The sequence below is a fragment of the Euprymna scolopes genome, chromosome 22, assembly GCF_053919585.1.
Source record: "Euprymna scolopes isolate OS-2025 chromosome 22, ASM5391958v1, whole genome shotgun sequence".
NCBI classification, from domain to species: Eukaryota; Metazoa; Mollusca; class Cephalopoda; order Sepiida; family Sepiolidae; genus Euprymna; species Euprymna scolopes.
In genome coordinates, this window is record NC_136503.1 from 96,094,593 (window position 1) to 96,109,603 (window position 15,011).

At 37.6% G+C, this 15,011-nt stretch overlaps 1 protein-coding gene and 1 pseudogene across 1 annotated transcript in view; both read left to right on the plus strand.

Moving 5' to 3' along the window:
* LOC145243549 (type-1 angiotensin II receptor A-like) overlaps positions 1-15,011 on the plus strand; it is a 1,077,320-nt gene that overhangs the window by 453,513 nt on the left and 608,796 nt on the right. The gene's annotated exons all lie outside the window — the stretch shown is intronic.
* LOC145244070 (U2 spliceosomal RNA) lies at positions 6,045-6,174 on the plus strand (annotated as a pseudogene).

The window sequence follows — 15,011 nt, forward strand, 5'->3', positions numbered from 1 at the left end:
TTTTTAATATGAAAATCAATACACAAAAAAGAAAAATGAGTATAGATTGTTGTAAACTCTAAAAAATTAAATATGTTTTTTTTTATAAATCTCATGAGATGACTGACCAATCCTTATAATTTCAGCTGGTGAATTTAAAAAGTGCTATCTGGACGTGAAGACATTTTAAAAGGACAATGTGCAATACCATTTTGTTTTAAACATGTAGAAAGAAGTTAAAGAAACATATGGACTACTTAAGGCTACTCTTGGACCATCGTGCCTGAATCGAGCATCAGTTCTCGAGGGGTATAAGATATTCAATATAAGGGGTTTGTGAGGAGTAAGAAAATCAAACATCAGAGGTTATTGGCCAAATAAAGAATTACAAATCCAAGGACTGTTATGGTTATATAGAGAAACTACGTGCACAAATTGATGTCAGTGTGTAAATGTACAAACTATTATTCAAGAGTGTTGTTCACATCCCCAGCATTGTAACAGATAATTGGACCAGGATGGGCATCAAAACAGATCCTCGCCCTCCATATAGTCCAGATTTGGTTCTCTGTGAGTTTTGGTTATTTCTTAAGCTAGAGAAATATCTTAGCAGCTATGCTCATGACTTAAATCAAAAGATAAAAACGATGACAACTGAATTAACCGAGAAAAAAAGATGGGTAATCTCCAAAAAATACCGTTAGGGCTTACAACATGGCCGCCAGAAGAGTCACGTGATCCGGTTGATCCAAAACATGAATCGTGCAAATCGAAAACGCAGCCTTGAAGGCAAACTTTGACAAACAATCACAATTTGTTTGTATTTAATTTTTTGTTGATATAATGTTGTTATAAAAATAGGCAAACTTTGAGAAACAATCTTAGGTTGTTTTTAGTTAAAACAGTGTTTATAAAAAGTATTTTATTCAGAACAAACAAGTGGTTTTGCGTTTTCCGGTTTCGTAATACGGCGATTCATGTTTTGGATCAACCGGATCACGTGACTCTTCTGGCGGCCATGTTGTAAGCCCTAACGGTATTTTTGGAGATTACCAAAAGATGTCATTTCAAAACAGAATCCGTACATTGTAGATATTCAATACGAATGACCAATTCTCATCTTAAATATTTAAAAACGTCTTAATTCAGTTTCTGAAATTTTTTTTAGATGAGTATAAGTTATTCATATTATTATAATCCTTCTAAATATTGCTCTCCTCTTGTGTGCTCTTTTCACGATGTTTTAGTCGATGTAACCTCCGATCTTCTTCACTTGTATCTTGTCGAACTCGGGAATATTTCTGTCGAACTCGGGAATCAGAACCGAATTTATAATTAAATCGTTTATTTATCTCACGGAAGCAGTGTGTTTTCGTTGCGTCAGTCATGATTGGATAAAGGTCCTCACTACTTTGCAGTTGTATGTTTCGGTCACCCATACCGAGAATTGATAGGACTCGTGGCGAGTTAGGATAAGAGCACTTGGAAAATCATTTCTAAAATTGAGTTGCTCCTGAAGGTTCAATCCTCAGTGTGGGCAATCTTGTGGATCTCATGGTAAAATAGCATCCGTGTGATGTAGATATTATTTCTTGTAATATATCCTGCCAATGTAAGACCCGTAAAATTTACATAGTTTTTTCTTGTAGATCACACGCCAAAGAAAATTGTCTCCGAGATGGGTATATTTGCTGATGACAACACACTCTATAACAGGCATGAGAGAAAAACAAATGAAAACATGTCTAAAGAAATGGCAGAAACACTAGAGGAAGATTTCTAATCTGTAGTGGAATGGAGACAAAAATGGATTGTCACGTTCAATGCTGCCAAGATTAAGCTTGTTTGCTTTAATAATTACAGGAATCTTTCTCTACCAATAATAGCGATGCCCAAAGTCACACTACCTGAAAGTACTTCTTTTAAACTCCTCGGCCTAACGTTCACAGGAAAGATGAGTTGGATCAGATACATTGAGAGTTACCAAGGCAGCTACGAAGAATGTGAGCTCCCTTTACCGGGCTAGGAAGTAACTCACGTCTGAAAGTATACTATACCTCTATAAGGCCACCAATCACCCATGTATGGAGTATTGTTGTCACATTTGGGCTGGTGCATCTTCTACTTGTATCTAACTCCTGGACAAAGTTCAAAAAAGAATCACCAACCTGATTGGTCCTGAACTGGGATCTAAGCTTCAGCCTCTGTCCCATCGACGAAATGTTGCATCCTTCTACATATTCTGCAAGTATTTTAATGGTGAATGTCCTGACACACTACACGCACTTGTACCCCTTCACCGTAAATACCCTCGACAAACCCGATAAGCAGAAAAATCCCATCCTTACACAGTAGAGACCCCTAAATGTAAGAAAACCTTTTAATCCAATATTTTCTTTCCTAGAACTGCTAGACTTTGGAACGCATTTCTGAGATTCTGCTTTCCCAACCGTACTGACATGCAGAAGTTCGGGTGTAATGTGAAAAGATATATTGCTTCTCATCTCCCTCCATAATGTTCCTGCAACTTGTGTCCTCGATAGTAGCACCCTGCTTCAAAGTGGCACTGTTCCTTGTTTGGGGCGAAAATTGAATAGAAAGCACATGTTCGATGGAGATAATTTTTCGTTGTTAATACCAAGCCATAATTTACATGGTAGATTTTTAGTCGCATGCAAGCAACTCTATAAGTAACTTCGTCGGTTGGTTAGTTTGTCAGTCTGTCGGTAAAACTTTTGTGCTTGGCCTTTTTGGTTAAGATCAAAGTTATGTTGTTAATAGATGCTGTTCTTAGCTTTCTTCTTAACCTTTTGGTCAAGATCAAAGTGTAGTATCTGTTCCGGCAGATGCTGCACTTGAGATGATTTGTACCAGTCAATGGAGGGGAAGCCCTCTATACTGGGACAATTATTATTTTTGGTAACCAGAGTGCCCCCTTTTTGCCTACTTTTAGGGGAGCTGGTTTTTACCTCACATTAAAAACGGCCTTGTGCCTAATTTGCTCAGTGGGGGAGCAAATAAATACCATCTGTTCCGGCAGATGCTGCACTTAAGATAATTTGTACCAGTCAATGGAGGGGAAACCCTCTATACTGGGACAATTATTTTTGGTAACCAGAGTGACCCCTTTTAGGGGAGCTGGTTTTTACCTCACATTAAAAACGGCCTTGTGCCTAATTTGCTCAGTGGGGGAGCAAATAAATACCATCTGTTCCTACAGATACTGCACTTAAGATAATTTGTACCAGTCAATGGAGGGGAAACCCTCTATACTGGGACAATTATTATTTTTGGTAACCAGAGTGACCCCTTTTAGGGGAGCTGGTTTTTACCTCACATTAAAAACGGCCTTGTGCCTAATTTGCTCAGTGGGGGAGCAAATAAATACCATCTGTTCCGGCAGATACTGCACTTAAGATAATTTGTACCAGTCAATGGAGGGGAAACCCTCTATACTGGGACAATTATTATTTTTGGTAACCAGAGTGACCCCTTTTAGGGGAGCTGGTTTTTACCTCACATTAAAAACGGCCTTGTGCCTAATTTGCTCAGTGGGGGAGCAAATAAACACCATCTGTTCCTACAGATGCTGCAAGCTATGACTAGCAAAGACCAGATGCGGGGGCAACCCCACATGCCTGACCTTTAACCAGCTCCCATTTCCCACCTCTCGGGAGCTGGTCCCCTTTTTCCCTTCCCCCTCCCTTCACTCCTCATATTAAAAATCGGCCTTGTGCCTAATTTGCTCGGTGGGGGAGCAAATAAATACCATCTGTTCCGGCAAATGCTGCACTTGGGATGGTTTGTACCAGTCAATGGAGGGGAAACCCTCTATACTGGGACAATTATTATTTTTGGTAACCAGAGTGCCCCCTTTTTGCCTACCTTTAGGGGAGCTGGTTTTTACCTCACATTAAAAACGGCCTTGTGCCTAATTTGCTCAGTGGGGGAGCAAATAAATACCATCTGTTCCGGCAGATACTGCAAGCTATGACTAGCTATGACTAGCTATGACTAGCAAAGACCAGATGTGGGGGCAACCCCACATGCCTGACCATAAACCAGCTCCATTTTCCCACCTCTCGGGAGCTGGCCCCTTTTTTCCCTTCCCCCTCCCTTCACTCCTCACATTAAAAATCGGCCTTGTGCCTAATTTGCTCGGTGGGGGAGCAAATAAACACCATCTGTTCCGGCAGATATTGCAAGCTATGACTAGCAAAGACCAGATGTGGGGGCAACCCCACATGCCTGACCTTTAACCAGCTCCCATTTCCCACCTCTCGGGAGCTGGTCCCCTTTTTCCCTTCCCCTCCCTTCACTCCTCACATTAAAAATTGGCCTTGTGCCTAATTTGCTCGGTGGGGGAGCAAATAAATACCATCTGTTCCTACAGATACTGCACTTAAGATAATTTGTACCAGTCAATGGAGGGGAAACCCTCTATACTGGGACAATTATTATTTTTGGTAACCAGAGTGCCCCCTTTTTGCCTACTTTTAGGGGAGCTGGTTTTTACCTCACATTAAAAACGGCCTTGTGCCTAATTTGCTCAGTGGGGGAGCAAATAAACACCATCTGTTCCGGCAGATACTGCAAGCTATGACTAGCTATGACTAGCTATGACTAGCAAAGACCAGATGTGGGGGCAACCCCACATGCCTTACCATTAACCAGCTCCCATTTCCCACCTCTCGGGAGCTGGCCCCTTTTTTCCCTTCCCCCTCCCTTCACTCCTCACATTAAAAATCGGCCTTGTGCCTAATTTGCTCGGTGGGGGAGCAAATAAACACCATCTGTTCCGGCAGATATTGCAAGCTATGACTAGCAAAGACCAGATGTGGGGGCAACCCCACATGCCTGACCTTTAACCAGCTCCCATTTCCCACCTCTCGGGAGCTGGTCCCCTTTTTCCCTTCCCCCTCCCTTCAATCCTCACATTAAAAATTGGCCTGGTGCCTAATTTGCTCGGTGGGGGAGCAAATAAATACCATCTGTTCCGGCAGATACTGCAAGCAAAGACAATATGTGGGGGCAACTCCACATATAAGACCTTGGTTAATGTAGGGGCAACCCTTCATACCAATTGTCACTATCCAGCTGCCCTACTCCCCGGGGAGTTTGTCCACATTTCCCCTTCACTACTCACTTTAAAAATCGGCCTTGTGCCTAATTTGCTTGGTGGGGGAGCAAATAAATACCATCTGTTCCGGCAGATGCTGCAAGCTATGACTAGCAAAGACCAGATGTGGGGGCAACCCCACATGCCTGACCTTTAACCAGCTCCCATTTCCCACCTCTCGGGAGCTGGTCCCCTTTTTCCCTTCCCCCTCCCTTCACTACTCACATTAAAAATCGGCCTTGTGCCTAATTTGCTCGGTGGGGGAGCAAATAAATACCATCTGTTCCGGCAGATGCTGCAAGCTATGACTAGCAAAGACCAGATGTGGGGGCAACCCCACATGTCTGACCTTTAACAAGCTCCCATTTCCCACCTCTCGGGAGCTGGTCCCCTTTTTCCCTTCCCCCTCCCTTCACTCCTCACATTAAAAATTGGCCTTGTGCCTAATTTGCTCGGTGGGGGAGCAAATAAATACCATCTGTTCCGGCAGATACTGCTCGCAAAGACAATATGTCGGGGCAACCCCACATATAAGACCTTGGTCAATGTACGGGCAACCCATTCATACCAATTGTCACTACCCAGCTCCCCTACTCCTCGGGGAGTTTACCTCCATTTCCTCTTCACTTCTCACATTAAAAATCGGCTTTGTGCCAATTTTGCTCGGTGGGGGAGAAAATAAATACCAACCCTTTATACCAACTAGCACTATCCAGCTCCCTTACTCCCCGGGGAGTGGGCCCCCATTTCCCCTTCACTCCTCACATTAAAAATCGGGCTTTTGCCTAATTTGTTCGGTGGGGGAGCAAATAAATACCAACCCTTCATACCGATTGTCACTATCCAACTCCCCTACTCTCCGGGGAGTTGGTCCTCATTTACGCTTCACTCCTCACATTAAAAATCGGCCTTGTGCCTAATTTGCTCGGTAGGTGAGCAAATAAATACCCTTTTCTTGGCCTTTTGGCCAAGATCGAAGTGTAGTATCTGTTCTTACAACATGCTGTACTTATATTTGTAACTTTGTGATATAAAGTGGGGGATCACTTTTCTGTATTAAATAATGCTCACCCACTTTACAACCAATAAGCCTCAAAGCCATTCAAGTCATTCTTCATGTCATTCAAGTTGTTTTTGAAGGATTCCAGTTATTTTTTAAGCATTCAAGTCATTCTTAAAGTCATTCAATTCATCCTAAAGTTCATTAAAGTTATTTTAAGTCATTTACTTTTTATTTATTTAAGCCATTTCAGCCCATTTTTCGGTCATTTCAGTTTATCTTTTAGAATTTCATATCAATCCTACATTCACGCATTCATTCATTACACGGAGGCACGCGACTAATGGCTATCGGCCTTGTTTTCTTAAAGATGTCATTCCAATGTAACGCATATCAATATATGTATATAAAAGCGAAAATGGGTATGTGCTTGTGTATTTGTGTATTTTTGTGTTTGTGTATCTTGCAAAAACTTTTGACAGAGGTGGCAGATTTTGACGAGATTGGTATCATTTTGAAGCTCGACATCTTGGACGAAAAATATCGAAAAATTAGCCAAAAACATTAATCCCTTTACCTTAAACTGGACAGTTTTGTACAGGGAAAGGGTGGTAAAAAATCGTTACCTCATGACAAGATAGCTTTTACATGACCCAATTTTGTTAACGTCCTCTTAGTTGATGAAAGCGTGGCATCATTATCTAAAGGTTGTTAGTTCAAATTGTGATGTGAGACGTCGGTTTGTTTTTTCGATTTTTAAAGTTTTAATATTGAAATACGGTTATTTATATCATTTTTCACGTTCGCTGTTTTCTTTTTGTTTTTGTTTTTTTGTTTTTGGTTTTTCATCACATTCGCGTTTTTTTTTGTTTTTGTTTTTTGTTTTTTGGTCTGTTATCACGTTCGCTGTTTTTTGTGTTTTTTGTGTTTTTTGGTTTTTCATCACATTCGCGTTTTCTTTCTGTTTTTTTTTTGTTTTTTGGTTTGTTATCACGTTCGCTGTATCCTTTTGTTTTTTTGATTTTTTGGGTTTTCATCACATTCGCGTTTTTTTTTGTTTTTTTTTGTTGTTTTTTTTTGGTTGTTATCACGTTCGCTGTTTTCTTTTTGTTTTTTTTTGTTTTTGGTTTGTCATCACATTCGCGTTTTCTTTTTTTTGTTTTGTTTTTTGGTTTGTTATCACATTCGCGTTTTCTTTTTGTTTTTGTTTTTTGTTTTTTTTTGGTTTGTTATCACGTTCGCTGTCTTCTTTTTGTTTTTTTTTGTTGTTTTTTTTTTTGGTTGTTATCACGTTCGCTGTTTTCTTTTTGTTTTTTTTTGTTTTTTGGTTTGTCATCAAATTCGCGTTTTCCTTTTATTTTTTGTTTTCTTGTTTTTTGGTTTGTTATCACGTTCGCTGTTTTCTTTTTGTTTTTTTGTTTGTTTTTTGGTTTGTCATCACATTCGCGTTTTCCTTTTATTTTTTGTTTTTTTTTTGTTTTTTGGTTTGTTATCACGTTCGCTGTTTTCTTTTTGTCTTTTTTTTGTTTTTCATCACATTCGCGTTTTCTTTATTGTTTTTGTTTTTCCGATTTTAAGAAATTTTAACATCGTTCATTTGCATTACGTTCGTTTTTCCCCCGATTTTTTTTAAAAAGAAGGTTTAACATTGTTTTTTTTTAAATAATAGTTAAACAGGGTTGCTACTTCACTTATTCTTTTGTTTTGATTTACCCTCCCCAACACACACACACACACACCTCTTAACAACCGGGCAACGCCGGATACCCCCGCTAGTCATTAAGTTTTTATCCCAAATGACACATCTGTTTCGACATTAGGTTCTTATCAGTATTGAACCGATAATTACTGCCAGTCAAGGAATTTAAACTCAGATACTTGACTTCACGAGCTATCATTCAAACGCAAGCCTCCCAGGAATTAGACCGAGAAGAAAGGAGATTTTTTTTCACATAGTGATCACCACGTATCAAGCCCGGAAGCCACTCAGGGATAAGGGTTATTGCAAGTACATTACGTTAGTGTGGGGATTTGATGAAGTGTTTACTTAAGGGGGCGGTTCATTAGGAATTTGTTAACATTGGACTTGAAGACATCCAAGTTGTAGTCCGGTGGGAAGCAGACAGACGGAACAGAGTTCCACAGGCGTGCAGTTCTAAGATTGTCCTATTAAACACATTCTTGTTGAGTCGCCATCTTCAATAATCAAATTATGACCAATCACAACAATCATTACAGTGTGGCCTCACCGTCCACGTGATACATATTGTACCTTAATCCTTTAATAGCATTTTTGCCTTGATGTTTGCTGACTCATTAATAAAAAAGATCGCTCTTATCAAAGTAGCTCCTTCTGCTTAATTGGTAATATGCCTTTTTTTGTCTTGGAGAAAAGATGTGTAAATAGCTCAACTTGACAGCATGTCGAATGATGAATATTGGATGCAGCGGCAAACATGAACATATAAACTGAGAAAAAAAAGTTGGAAATATTAGGAATAAGCATATGGTGTCGAGAAGTAACCAGACAAACAATATAGGTTGAAATTTTAAATGATTGAAAAAAAATAAAAATAAAATAAACTTAACGAAAGCAAAAAAAAACTAAAGTGTTCAAAGTTCGTAAGGATGTGAAAATGTTCAGGAAACATTTTTGGCGTAAAGTTAATGTTTCTACCTTCTTAGGAGAGAAAAGTCTGGCGCTAATAGGAAACATGATGAAATAAGAAATGTAAATGTTAATTCTCGCTGTTGGTGCTTCCATGTGGAGAAGTTGATGAATGATGCGCGTGAAAGTAATTTTTAACGTCGGGAAAATAAATCCGACGGAGGCAATGATTACCTCATGCTGGTTGACTGACTGTGACTCTGGGCTCGATTGACTGGTTTTGGCGCGTTTGCCCCCTTTTTATAGTGGACAAACCGGCTCCAGCGAGGGCTGTTAGGGAAAATATTTGTATATTCTCTTTCCTTGCAATGTGATTGCCGGAAACCACGCTTCCAACCCCGTTCAACGATGTGTTCGCTGCTTCTACTAAATGTGTTGCTTTCTCGCAAAGAAAGCTTCACAAATTTTTTTTTGTTTTATTTTACTTCAGTCGAAGTTCTCAGAAATCAAGGGGCCCACTACCTGGGGCAAACACTTGAAATCTATATGAGATACATAGATATTCGAATGTTCCATTTAAGTTCTTTATCTCTCAAGCACTGAGTTAGTAAAGAAATTGAGAACATAATTTTCCTCTCCCCAATTAACCATGTTTATACGTTGTAGTATATCTTTCATTTTGGTCTCATGGTCTTACTGGATTCCAGGACAAGAATTCATCTAGTCTGGTGGAGTATCCAGCTTCGTGCTATTACGTGAGGTAATATCACTTGGAGAAGGTGCACCATTTCTCAGAAAAGCTGTGGGGTAGCCGTAGTGAGGAGATCTTATTTGGGCTTATTTGCGCGTTTGCCCGCTTTTTATAGTGGGGAGACCGGCTCCAGCGAAGGCTGTTAGGGAAAATAGTTTTATATTCAATCTTGCAATGTGATTGCCTGAAACCACGCTTCCAACCCCGTTCAACGATGTATTCGCTACTTCTTCTAAATGGGTTGCTTTCTCGCAAAGAAAGCTTCACAAATAGAACTGAGATCTCGTATGCACTTCATAACAGAAATAAGCCATACATTATTTGACGACTACGTACCATAGAAACCGGAGCCATTAAACATGATATAATTATATGAGACACGAAGAAAAACAAATAGGTTTTGTCAATAACACGACAAAGTTGTATCCACTGAATTGCAAGGTGATATTTAATTCTGGATACACTTATCCAAACTTCCACAAATGTTTAAAACGTATTGAGTTTATTATTAAAAATGTACTCTGTTTTCCATGAAGTGCATGAATTGTTAATTTGATTCTAATTGCGTAGTTCTGCTTTTACTATCCAAATAAATTATATGTCTGTGTTCAATCATTAAATTAACCTTTCCATTTAATGAAAACAACAGTCAACATTTTCTTTAAAGTAACACACATGCTGACTTGCAACTTCTCAGCACTCTCCATATTAAACTATAATAAATGTCATTCTTTTTGTAAAGTTTCATTTGATTCGTTATTTAATGTGAAACCTTAATTTCGTTTTCGTTTCGGAATTTTTGAAATGAGGATGAGTTATTCGTATCATCTGGATTCATCATACTACTATTCTCATCTTGAGTGTTATTTTCATAATGTTTCGGTCGATATAATCTCCCGCCTTCTTCAGGTGTATTATGTTGAACTCGGGAATCTGGACTGAATTTGAAACGAAACCCTATATTTATTTCCCGGAAATCGCATATTGCCGTTTTTTTTTTCCAGTTATGACTGGGTAAAACTCTTAAGTAATATACAATTGTATTTTTAAATTATGGTGGCCTTGGTGGGAAGAGAAATTATTTAATATATGTTGTACAATACTTGTCGGGAATATGTAAAAGTGTTTCATATATGTGTGGGAATTGAAACTCCCAGGCTAACTAGATTGTCGCACTTTAACTCTGATAACCGGAGAGCGACACAGTCACGTGACTTCCTGTTTCTTATATTTCTCCCTTTTTTTTGCTGAACTCTCGACCAGTCAACATGTAATCAAGAACCGCTCCTGGTTGGCGATGGCCACCCAACCAGCGCTCCTGACTAACCCGTCATTCTCTCTTCAATCGCAGGTAACGTTACTTCCTCCTCAACGAACTCTTAATCTCACTCTATATATCTTCATTATTTCTCATGTAAATTTATGTAAACAAATCTGCATCCTTTCACTAATATATATATATATATATATATATATATATATATATATATATATATATATATTGATATGTTTCTCAGCGTTATGCGACTTTTCCGTTTTTAATCACTATATCATTCAATTCATTAAACTACATATGAGGACGGGATCGTTCATAACACAAGCAGACCATCCTGTCCAAAGCCCCTCCCAACTTATGTATTTGCATTACCTATCTGCGGGTAGGCAAAATTATTTTTAATATGTGTTGTATATCACCAGTCCTAGCGAAGGTACAATTCTTTTGTATAAGTGCTGTAAATTACCTATCCTAGGGAAGGTACAATTATTGCATGCGTGTGTTATACACGTCGTAGGGTAGGTAAAATATGCTTTCGCTCGAGATAGAAAGTGGCACATAGGCATCAGAAATTCTTGTATTCTAAGAATAGTAGGTATATTCAGAAATAACTTCATTTTTCTCATTTTTTTCTCATTGTCCCGAACACCACCAGATAGCCCGCTAGTTTATAATATAAATATCACTTGTCTTTTTATATGTATGTATGTATGTATGTATGTATGTATGTATGTGTTTGCTTTCTTGCTTGTTGCTGGATCTCGACATTTTGAACCCAGAGAGAGACTTAGCTGTCGTACAAAGCTAAAACTCTGTAACATCATCTTTGTATAGATACTTCCTCAGGCATTTGTCTATAAAAATTTCCCGTGGCGATGGAAAAAGTGTCATGTGTGTTGCCCTGAAATGCTGGAAGCATGTAATAATTGATCGGCCATCATTCTATATATGCATATGTGTATGTATGTATGTATGTATGTATGTATGTTAATATATGTACTAGTGTATGTATGCGTATATATATCTTTTTGTATATGTATGTATATATGTATGTGTGTATATATTTTTATTTATTTATTTATTGTGTATACATGTTTATGTGTGTTTGTATGTATATACGTATATATATTTGTGTGTATGTATATGTATATGTATATGTATATATGCATATATATATGTATGCGTATAGCTGCATATATATGTATGTGTACGTATATGTAACTAACTTTATGTGTATGTATGTATATGTGCATACATATGTACGTATATGTATGTGAATATGTATGTATATATGTATTTGTATATGATAGTATATATGTGTATGCATATATATGTATATGTGTGTGCATATGTGTATGTATATGTTTGTATGTATGTGTTATATGTATTGTGTATGTATAGATGTATGGATGTGTGCATGTGTGTATGTTTATGGGTATGTATGTGTATGTATGTGTATATATATATATATATATATATATATATATATATATATATATATATATATATATATATATATATATGTATGCCAAGGATGGTTTTCAATGTCATGTCTGCTTGAGCGTGTGAATTCGCTGGCAGGACTAAAAAAAAAGGTTATTTTCGGGTTCATGGACTTTCAGTGACTGAGGGAGTGGCACTCGTCTGATAAGACCTTGCAATCAATCAATCTTTATGTATGTATGTATGTATGTATGTATGTATGTATGCATGTATGTTTTGCATTGTAAATCGTACGACTTCGTGGTGTGGTGGATAGAGTACTTGATAAATAAATTGGAAAAAATGATGTTCTCCTTGAAGTTCAACTTAGAGTGAGGGATCTTGTTCAAAAATGCAATTACGATGTAGATATTATTTTTAGCAATATCTCACGCTAAGCTATCACCAGTATATTGTAGATCGAATACCAAATTAGCACTCGTTCGATCTAGTTATTATTTCTTGTAATATCTCGTGCTACGCTAGCACAGGTATAATGTTGCTACTTATTTTTATGTTTTTTTTTACATAGAAGTCACCACTTATCAAGGCCCGGAAGCAACTCGGGGATAAGGGTTATTGCGTGTACAGTAATCATTGGGATAGTATCGTAGTAATCGTTAGTATTGGAGATTTGATAGGGCGTCTTACTTAAGGGGGCGGTTTGTCAGGAATTTATTTATGTTGGACTTGAAGACATCCAAGTTGTAGTCAGGTGGGAAACAGGCAAATGGAAGAGAGTTCCACAGTCATGCACTTCTAAGAAAGAAGTTATGCTCATAGAATCTTTGTTTGGATTTTGGCACAGATAAAGAGTGAGGAACATTATTGATGTACCCATTTTATCCTTTGTGTCGGCCTGTTAGTATTTCAATTTATTTTTAAAGATTTTATTTTCACAAGGTCCTCATTGTTAAGGACTTTTTATTTGTTATTAGAATGTTTGGTGTACTGTTTTTTGTTTTTATTTTTTTTTTTACTCTAATCAAAGTTATATATATATATATATATATATATATATATATATATATATATATATATATATTTCTTTTATTCTTTTTGTCTTACTGAATTCATATTTATAATGTCACTTCCAGAAGAGCGTTTTAATTATTACTTACTTCTTCGCACCTGTATGTAGATCTCATGCCCAATTAGTACCCTTGTAACCCTATGAGTCGATCACTTGAGTGACCGATTGATACAACACTTTGTGTATAATTACTTGAAAGTCATTTTTAAAGATTGAATGTATACCTACTAGTCTCTCTCTCCTTGACAGGGTTCAAAAGAGAGTCGCAAATCTGATAGGCCCTAAACTGGCATCAAAACTTCAGCCTCTGTCCCATCGTCGAAACGTTGCATCCCTCTGCCTGTTCTACAAGTATTATAATGGTGAATGCTCTGAAGAACTGCAAGCACTTGTGCCCCCACGACGTGAACACCCTCGACAGACCCGACAAGCTGCAAAATCCCACCCCCACACTGTAGAGATCCCTAGATGTAAAAGATCGTTCTACTCCAGTAGTTTCTTCCCCAGAACTGCTAGACTTTGGAATTCCATTCCAGGTCACTGCTTCCCCAACTGTACTGACATGCATAAGTTCAAGTGCAACGTGAACCAACATCTCGCTGCCCTAATCCCTACATAGTGCCCCAGTAGATGTTTCCCCTGATAGTAGCCCCCTACACCAAATTGGCAATGTGCCTTGTTTGGGGTGAAAATATAAAAAAAAAAAAAAAAATACCTGGAATTAGGTGTGTTTTCTTTTCCCGAGTGGTACTTTATTTCTCGATTGCGGCTTCTTCCTGTTTGGTAGAAGCTGAGAAGGATGGCAGACATCGTCCTGATATTAAAGCATATGTAACTTATATAAATATTTAAAAGGCTTTGTGTGTATTATTAAAATAAATGTCTTTTAGGCCATAAAGTGCATTAATTATTAATGTGATTCTATTTGCGTTCTTCGCCTTTACTATCCAAATAATTTATATGCCTGTGTTTCAATCCTTGAGTTAACCTTTCCATTTAATTAAATCCGTAATGAAAATAATCTGCAGCATTTTTCAAAATTTTCTTTAAAGTAACACAGATGACTTGCAACTTCTCATCACTCGCCATTTTCAACTATAATAAATGTCACTCTTGTTTTAAAGTTTCATTTGATTTGTTATTTAACGTGAAAACTATTCAGTTTTCGTTTCTTAATTTTTAATATATTTATACAAACATCTTAACTAGTTTATTTACAATGAATATTCACAATATATTACAATAAAAACAGCCAACACCCCATAACAATAAAACTTTAACCATTAAACTCTATTAAGCTAACTTAGCCTGACTATTTATTGTATTGAAAAAGAGTGGAGGTTCTCCTCTTTTACGAACAGAAAAAAACATACGCGTCCTTACCTCATAATTGCCGGCTGCGAAAAAAAGTTCTGGCGAATTGCATTGTTGTCCCCTTTTCTTGACAAAAAAAAAAAAATAAAAAAAAAAAAAAAATTCCTAGCGATAGAGGGAGTCAGCAGACTGGAACATGCAAAGTATAGTGTTACATCCGCACGATATGGATATGTCTTACTTGTCGATGTAACATGTGTGTATTGGAGAACTCGGAATGTTTCTGTTGAACTCGGGAATCTGCACGGAAGTTCTAATATTTTATTTAATTCCCGGAAGTAGAATAATTTCTTTCTGGAAAGAAGCCCTAAGTAATTCGTTATTGTAGTTTCGTTATTTTAGTTTAAAATTTTAAAAAAAAAATCAGAACCAGTAAGGGTGGCGTGGAC